Source organism: Magnolia sinica, chromosome 15 (assembly GCF_029962835.1).
Source record: "Magnolia sinica isolate HGM2019 chromosome 15, MsV1, whole genome shotgun sequence".
Lineage (NCBI taxonomy): Eukaryota > Viridiplantae > Streptophyta > Magnoliopsida > Magnoliales > Magnoliaceae > Magnolia > Magnolia sinica.
The window spans coordinates 64,529,796-64,539,636 of NC_080587.1; positions in this window are offsets into that span (position 1 = coordinate 64,529,796).

The following is a 9,841-nucleotide window of genomic DNA, read 5'->3' on the forward strand; positions in this document are numbered from 1 at the left end:
GGGCCTTTTAATGGTCCATATGTGAGAAGGAGATGAAGTGTTTGTAATCATTGCCACTCATGGGATGTGTAAATGTGTGGGCTAATTGCCTTCGTCAGATGCTGTGTTCGTGATCTAACCCTTGTGATTGGTTGGAGCATGTGGACATATGGGCTGGTTTTTCTCTTCAAGTGTAGTGTCATACCATGTGAAGCGTACAAATTGAGTATTTGTTGGTCACAGAAGGTCAATCCATGTTCATATAAGCTTGTGGTATATATTCTAGTTCCTAATCCTATATGGAAGTGAGAAGTGATTCGAGAATTGGATACATAGATCCATATAATTTTTGGGGGTTCAGATAACATCTATTAAATTACACGGATCAAACTATCTCATGTGGTCTAAAATCCATTCTAGTATTTTTAATGACAAAGGGAAAATTGAAGACTTGTTTGGTGAGAAGCCCGATAAGAATTCTACTACATATGAAAAATGGACCTGGGAGAGTACTCAAATAATGACATGGCTGTGTAATAGTATGAAATCATCCATCAGTGCTAAGTGCTAACATAATGTTTTTGGATACTGTAAAAGAAGTGTGGGATGTATTACGAGAGATGTATTCATATGACAAAAACATCTCCTGTACGTACCAATTATTTGAAGAGATATTGGATTTCAATAAGGAGATAAATCCCCTGGTGAATGTTATTCAAAAGTTAAAGGAATGTGGGAGGAACTGGATGTATACCAATTTCCCTCTACGGATTTGGAAAAACAATGCCAGTAACGTGAGGAGTTTCAAGTGGCTAAATTTTTGTTTAGTTTAAGACCCGAGTACAAGCTTGTTCATATAGAGATTTTAGGTGGCTAGGATATGCCATCTTTGAACGAGGTATATGCACGCCTCCACCATGTATCCCTGGGGTCTACAAGTGAAGTTAATGATAGCTTTACTCTTGTATCATTTACTGGATGAGACAAAGGTGGTGATTGTGGCTGCATAAGTAATCAAGGCAACCATGGAGAAGTGGGAGGAGGTCTTGGACATAGGAAGTGCACCCATTGTGGGCTTACGAATCATTCAATTGAAAAATGTTGAGATCTTCATGGAAAGCCAGTATGGGTTAATTAAGCATCTTGCATTGGAGAGAGTAGTGGGTCTCATCTAGCTAGTTCTAGTTATGCAATTCAACAACCATGTATGCCTAGAGAGATGATTTCTCTTATTCAAAAGGAGTATTACAAGTTGGCCGTATGATTATATCATAATTTGGGTCATAATGACTATGATTAATAGGAGCATCCGTTGACAAAAGGATCACTTAAGATTATCATCTCATGGCTATTCGGAATGAATTAAATGATGGTTCTATTTCTCAATCTCTCCCTGGCTCCCTTGGAAAGATTGAAAAAGGGTATGAGTGTTGAGATGTTCTCAACAAAAAATCAGTTTACTCCCCTCATTAGGTGCACCACAATGATAGAAATAGATTAGTGAGGCCACCCCACTCAAGCCCGGTGTGAAAATGTCCTTGCATTAATCACACCCGGTGAGAAGTCTCGAACACGAGACATCCCGCTCTGATAGCACTTTGATGCATGACAATTAACCACTTGCTCTAAAAACTCGAATTGATGAAGCATGGTGAATCAATCCCTTTATCTCATAGCCTAGGCCCCGCATCCCATGGGTTAGGACCTTGGCTGAACCCCCTTTGTGGGCTCCACTTCACATGAGTTCCATTTCACATGAGCCACCTGCTTCACATGGGTGGGGCCCGCCTCACAAGCCATGTGCCTCACACGGGTCGCCCACCCCGAGTGTGCCCCTGCATCCCACAAGCCACCCCACTTGAGCCCAGTGTGAAAATGTCCCTGCATTACTGATTCTTGGGCTATGATATCAAAATGGTGAGACCTCATAATAGGCACCGGATCTTTCACCTATGTGCCATGCTGGCATAATAGGTACATGTATGGTCTTAGCAAAGCTTGTATTTTCTGTATCTCAGGAAGTGTTAGTGGTATTGGTATCGTTACATGTACTGCTGGTTGGGGATATGGAAACATATATTGATACTGCAAATACTCATAAATATATTACTGACTAAGGGAAACATGAGGAAAACTTATTATGTATGCATCTTTTCTTATAAATTTTTTATTTCTAAATATAAATATATCACTGACTGGGGGAAACATGAGGAAAACAGTGGGATTTTTTCAGTGAAGCTTTAGGAGAATGCCTAAATACTCATATTTACATATTTAGAAATAAAAATTTTGATAAGAAAAGATGCATTCATAATAAGTTTTCACTTACTGGTGGCGTAAAAGCATATGTTGTCCTAAAGAATAGTGCAATAGTAACTAAATTGAGTTAATATAATACAAATGCATCTACCAAACAATAACTAAGAATCCAAATATAAGTGAAGTAAAACAACCTAACTATATTGCCGTCCCTTGTACCCACATGGAGTTATGAGGTGACCCATAGTAGTCATACGTATATACATACATAGACACATGCATGATGATCCATCCATTCATCCATGCATGCATGCATAGCCATACACACACATGCTTGATGATCATTCAACATATCCATCCATCCATGCATACATACATACATAAACTCATTCATGATGATCCACCCAGCCATCCACCATGATCCAACCACACGTTCATCCATCCATGCATGCATACATACATACATTCACGCATGCATGATGATCCATCCATCCATTCTCTCATCCATCTATCCATCCATCCAACCAACCATCTACCCATCCTTTCATACATGCGTGTGTGCATACATGCATGCATGCATGCATGATCCATCCAAGCATATATTCATATATACAGCTATGTTCCATCCATCCATCCATTCATGCATACGTACATAGATACCTACATACATGCAATTCATCATAAAACCATGCATGCATCCATAAAAAAATCAAATGGATTTTTTTTAGATAAACAAAAATTTTAAAATAAAAAATTGATTCTCCACCAACAAATGCAACATATTGATCATAAATATGGACTGTGAATGAGAAAAAATCGATAGAAAATAGATAGCTAGAAAAAAAAAGGTTGCAATTATTATTTTTTCCTAATTAATTAGAATTCTTAACTCCTGAAAATATAAATAAATTTTTTTTTTTTTTTTTTGGAACAATTGAGAGATCAACATGAATTGATAGGTTAGCGCATTCTCTTCATCATATTAAAAAAGGGGCCCAATTACTTATTTTAGGCAAGAAAATGAGAAAAACTAGATTTTTCCCAAATTTCCTAAAATTTTCATTTTGATCTTTTTATCTCTTGATTTTTTGTCCAAATAACCATGGATTTATAGTGAAATCCATAAGAAAATCAAATAAAAAACTCTTTATGTTGCTATATTTCACACATTGATTCCGGCCATCTACGGTTTCTCCCCTAAATGTGTAATTTGATCCCTGGGGAGTGAAGCTGAGGTGCCAAAATTTACCCTCAAATTCAGATTAGGATAAAAAAAAATGGGATGCCTTTTTTTTTTTTCCTCTCTGCATTTTCTATCGAAATATGCATGCTCCTTACCGCAAGGGTGGTTAGGGTTTGGGCAAATGGCTAGCGTCGTGGGTTTACTTTCCACATATATGAGTTCGATTTCCCACTTTGTGCTTTACCCGATGCACGTGGTTTGCAGGTAATTGTGTGCATCTGCAGGGATTACTCTTGCCTTAAAAAGGGATGGAGACACCCTGTTGTTATAAAATAAAAAATAAAAAAATTATCGACCCCGGTTGATGAGAATATCACTGATACAATCGATACTTGGAATTTATGTACTAAAAAATATCACAATACATTGAAGATACCGATACAACATCGTTACTTAGCAACATATCACCTATACCTGAAATTCTTGACACTGCCATTATTATCAGAATCGCCGAGCTAGCAATATCGATAATATCCCGTTATATCACCAATACTCGGAGCATTGAATTTTCAGGTTTCTCTCTCTTTTAAGGTGAGTTTTCTATCCTCAGCTTTTTCTCTAGCATATGTTTGGCCTATGCATGGTATATAATCTGGACAGTTCATTGAATGTGGCCCCATAGGAAAAATAATAACAAAATAAATTGTGGTTGGATGGACAGATAGAACGATGGTTTGGAGACAACTCCTGTTTCGATATGAAACCCTAGTTTTGCAGCATGTTTGAATCGCACCCACAATCTTCAATTGGGGCCCACTCAACATTTTAGGTGATTAATCACGATTGATATTTGGCTAACCGAAGATTGTGGGTAACCTCCCATAGTTGAGCATTGATAGTCAACATTAGGTCGAAATGGCACCTAAGAGTGATAGAAACAGAAAATGGACAACGATTTGCAATTAGCTGGTATTGGTCCCTAGAGGTGGGCATCGAGTCGAGTCGGACTGGATTAGGTCTTACTCGACTTATCCGGTTTTTGCAGGTACCTGACCCGAACTCGATCCGATACGGGAATGAGTCCAGCAGGGCTGACTCGATCTGAACCGATTCCTTAGATCCGACTCGACCGAACTGGTCGGATCCGATCCGACCCGAACCGAAAGCTAGGGTCGGGTCCGGGTGGGTCTACTCGACAGAAATGGCATAGGTAGGTCCCATAATCAGGCATCAACCAATTGTTCTTTTGATTAATTTATTCCTTTTGGTATGTTTCCAAAGTTCAATACTTTCTTAAATATTGTTAGACATGCCTGTGATTCAGCTACCATGTCTCGTTGTGGATGGCAAATGGAGGGACCGTTGATCGCAGTGGGCCAGGGGTGGGAAATATGAGTTGTTGTCCTGTTTTTTTTTTTTTTCCTTTGCAGGTTTTATTGAGTAATTATGTTGTTTGTTTGTGTGCCGTTCATTTATGTGGCACATTTTCTTCATTGATGGACTTTTAGGGGTGAAGCTGAGCTCATGTTGGGGCTAGATTAGTTGGGGCTGAGCATAGAAGCTGATCTGGTGAGCCCAGGCCTGTCTTTCGGACCCAATAAATATTTGGGGTAGGGCCTAATCTATGTTTGAAACTTAAATAACTGATTGTGTGGAGTACTTGGATAGTGATCTGGCCCGAGAGGACTTAGTCTATACTTGTGGATTGGGCTTCAACATGGGGCCATGATGGAGAGTAATGATCTAGTGGGCTAAACGGATGGAAACCTTCCCATACACTTAGTTGTTTTTGGACTGTTGGCATTAACATCCGGTATCCGAACCATTCATTCGGTCCAATCCCCTCTACTGAAAAAGAAAAACAGCAATCCGATCATTCTAAGTACCTTGATTTGCCTATCTTTACAAGCAACATTTTACATCCATTTTGTAGTCCACTTTGGACATTGGATCACTCTCACGGGGTCTTTTCAAGCTTTCTTATATAGTTGTGACACGGGGTGTTATATGTTTGACTTAGAGTCGCCATTAGCTAGTTACTCAGAATTTTGCAGTTGGGTAGACCCTACAAAATCTATAAACAAGAGAATTCGAAGATTCTCTTATTTAAGTGACTCTTGATTTGTGATTGGGATTCTCAATAAAGGACCACAGTGATAGAGAAGGAAGGTGTGAAGCACATTCTCTGCCTATACAAAAGTTTACTTCACAGAACTAGGTGAAATATAAAGAATTAGGTTAAGTCTTGCGTCTAATTGGTATGATGAAGGGATGACATGTGGTACGGCGGTATCGTGCTTAATTCAAGTAAGGGATTTAGAAAGACTCTTTCTAGCTAGACCCACTTATCTAAGGAGGAGTTAAAGCTCTAGTCGTCCCAAGTTTTTGATGGGAAGGATTTGGAAGCCGACAAGTCACAAAGCATACCCTTGGATTGCCTAGCGTGATGGATGCAAGATATGCAGATGTGTGGGTGGTGCGAATGTAATGATGATTCTTGATGGTAAGAAATAGAAGGTTTTAGTTGGTCTGAATTTTTTATGGGCAAGATTTGAGATTCTGGCAAGTTGCATAGCATACACTCGGACAGATTAAGAAAGCAGGATGGTTGAGAGAGGAAGTGATGATGCATAATACTAATGTGAATATGAATGAAGTTGATCTGAATTGGGTGAGTGGATTTTCGCAAGGATTGATTAGAGTGAACTAGATCAACCTTTTAGTGGCTCAAATGGATAGGATTTCGACTTGGCTAGGCTAATCTAGTTTGGAAGGGCTTCCTGTCCTTTCACTCTCCTTCTCTCTTTGGTGGATTGGTGGTTTAAGGGGTGAGTTGATAGGTATGGGAGGGGTTATTGGTGAGTGGTGAGTGAAGGAAGATAATATGAAACGAGGAGGTATTTATAGGTGTGTGGGATGACATTTATGTGTTTTTTCGATAGTTTGGGGGCTAAAAAGGCCTTGGAGGGCTATGATTAGGTCAGGGAATGAGTGTTCCACGTGGTGCTTTGTAGTGGGTTGAATGGATGGTAAATGGCCTAATTTTTGAAAAAAAAAAAAAAACTAAGGGCAAAAGGGTCATTTCAACCAAAGCAGGACCCCGAGGTGGGTAGGGCTCTAAAAGTCGAGCGAGTTCAACCCGATTGACCAGTGACCGACCCGATATTGGGTTGGGCTTGGGCAGGATGTATCAGGTTCGGTCTCGGGCTTAGGTTATACAAACACCAACCCGATAAAACTTGGGTCGGGCTTGGGTTGAGGTCTTGTGTTGCCCAACCTAACCTGAACTTGATCAATATATAAGTTCCTTATAAATTATAATTGAGTATGGATCGTCTATGTTGAATGCACAAGAAATTCCAATGTTGTTGGGTTTCATTGGTCAACGTCATTTCCAATCACTCAAGCTAACAATATATGTCGAATTTCTCTCTTCCAAATAGATTGCGTGATACACAATACGGCTGACCCGAAATTGATCCGATCCGAGACCGAGTCCAGGTCACCTGACTCGGACAGACCCGATGCTTGATTGCCTTGACCCGATCCGAGTTCGACTCGGTTAGGGAAACCGAGTCGGATCGAGTTGGGCACTATTCGGATTATTTGATATGGTATGGTCCACTTTAGTCTTCAATGTATCGTAATTTTTTGTTCAACACCTAAAATGATATGTCACAATGGATGAATGGCTTAGATAACATATATATATATATATGAAGGTGGGCCCCACGTGACTATAAAAAATGTGTATCACGCTTTCTTTGATGTATTAATGTATTACGTTGATGTGCATGCGGAGACTTTCTTTTCATGCTAAGAATGTTACTTGCTTTATTGAGTTTAGCAAGTTATATGGGTCTGATGATGGGGTATGTATTATATCCAAACCGTCCATTCATTTAGCGAGCTCGTCTTAAGACTTGAGACTAAAATTAAGACACATCTAACTATCATGTAGACCACACAAATTTTTTAATGGTGAAAATCATTCTCTGCTTCTATTTGTGATGTGGTCCACATGATCGTTCGATATTATTCATTTTTAGAACAATGCTCTATAATGGCCTCTAAAAATATATTAACAGTGTAGATATAATAAATACATCACTGTGGGCCCATGTAACTTTGATATCCTTTGAACTGTTCGTACAACTCAGAGCTCGAGGACCATCAGTGCTCATCTTGGCACGACACGTAACTATAGCTAGTGCCTGCACATAGGTAGCACCTACAAGCTACAGCTAGCTACATAGTTGTGTGCGGTACACCGGCAAATTTACTTGCTATTGGACACAACAAACTCTATTGGGGCCCACCTTGAATGTGTGTGATTTATCTACACCGTCCATTCGTTCTTGCAAATTATTCTAGTGGTTGAACTCAAAATTGATGCATATCCAATGCTCAAGTGGACCATACCATGGGAAAAAAATAGAAGGATTAATAAGAACTACTCTGGATCGGGTAGGATCGGATTTGTCCGGATCCAATCGGATCAGGTTTTCGGGTCGGGTCGGGTCGGGTTGGATCAGGGCTAATCTGAATTCGACCCGACTTATAAATTATAATTGAGTATGGATCGTCTATGTTGAATGCACAAGAAATTCCAATGTTGTTGGGTTTCATTGGTCAACGTCATTTCCAATCACTCAAGCTAACAATATATGTCGAATTTCTCTCTTCCAAATAGATTGCGTGATACACAATACGGCTATTAAAGGAGTAATCCTATATATTAGCTTGCTTGTTTAGGAAAAATGAACTTCTTTATGATAAATAATCGCGTATATAATTAGTACAAAAAATAAGACGTGTATTGAAAATATAATAGACTAATGTAATAACGAAAATATTAGCATATATCCACCTAACCAACCCGATCGAGCCCGCTTGGGTTGGGAATTCCCATCCCGAGGTTGGGTTGGGTTAGGGTTGAGGTATAGGAACCTTGGGTTGGGTTAGGGTTGAGCACTAACCCGCCCCAACCTTCAGCCCTAGAGGTGGGGTTCCGTTTCTCTCTTTTACCTATCACACGATAAAATATTGCAGAATTCCACGTGTTTAGCAATGCGTCACTCACTGCCCACCACATGGATGGGCTAGTCTCCTTTGCTTTATTAAGGTCCTAAGGCCTAAGGCTATGGGCCTAGGCTTTCCAACAAAAAGAGATCAGCTTTTTCACCCTGGGTGGAGTGTCTACATCCACTAGTTAGATGGTTTGGATCATCTGATTAGTATGTATTTTTCAAGGCAACCAATGAAGAGTGCACCAGACAGGATGAGAATTGTGTGCAACATTGAAGTTCAATTGCTAATGAAAAAGTATGGGTTCCAATCCTTGCCTTAGTGGTGGACTCTGAGGAGTTTCAACACGAGGTCTTGGGTTTGAAACCCATAGGTGGTGAAATCCCACTACGGCGTGCGTGGGTGTGTGTTGGGTGCATGTGTAAATATATATATCATGTGCATATGTCAAGTCTCATAGTGAGAAAGGCAGAATCATTATTTAAACTATGTGAATCTTTTTTACTTATTAATCACGTCTGACACGTGGATACAATGCTTTTTCATTCACGACACTTCATCGCCTTTTCATTCCCATAGAGCAAGTCCACTAGATCATAACTTGCAACATTTATGCAATTCATGCAACGTAAGGCATCTCAAGCATCTGCAATATGTGCCCCTCACGCCCAATGGAGCCCGTCTACAACCATTTAACCAAGATCATATCATCAGCATTCCATCTTTGTCATCAAAGTGGGGAAGTGAGTCGGCTTGTCTTCTTGCAATTGATTTAAGCATACTACTTGATTTCCATATTTCCACTTCCCAACTCAACTTGGTTGTGTAATCATGTTGGTCGATTAATAATATTATAATGCCACACTGACTTTTCAACTCGGTTGTGTAATCATGTAGCTTGATTAATAGTATTATAATGCCATGTTTTCTACATATACCCAACACATTAGGCAGTGGAACTAAACTATGAACAGTCTTGATTATCTTTCGCCTTGGTATTTACGGCTGCCTTTCAGAAGGTGACATTGACAGCCCCTCAGGTACAACACTCCGTCCCGCCACCTGAAGAGAAAAACACTCAAATTGTGGGGCCCTGTATGATGCATGTGTCTTATCCACACCGCCAATCCCTTCGGCCAGCTCATTTCAGGGCATCTTCTGCAAAATGAGGCAGATCCAAAGCTCAAGTGGACCACACCATAAGAAACAGTGGGAACTGAATGCCTACCATTAACAGCCAAGCTTTGGATCAAGCTGATATTTTTGTTTTTCTCTTTATACATGACTGGGTGACCTTAAGAACCGGTTGGATGACAAATAAACACCAATGTGGGCCGTAGGTAGAAAACATCTTTCAACAGTTGACATCTTTCAAGGCCACTGTTTCCTTAG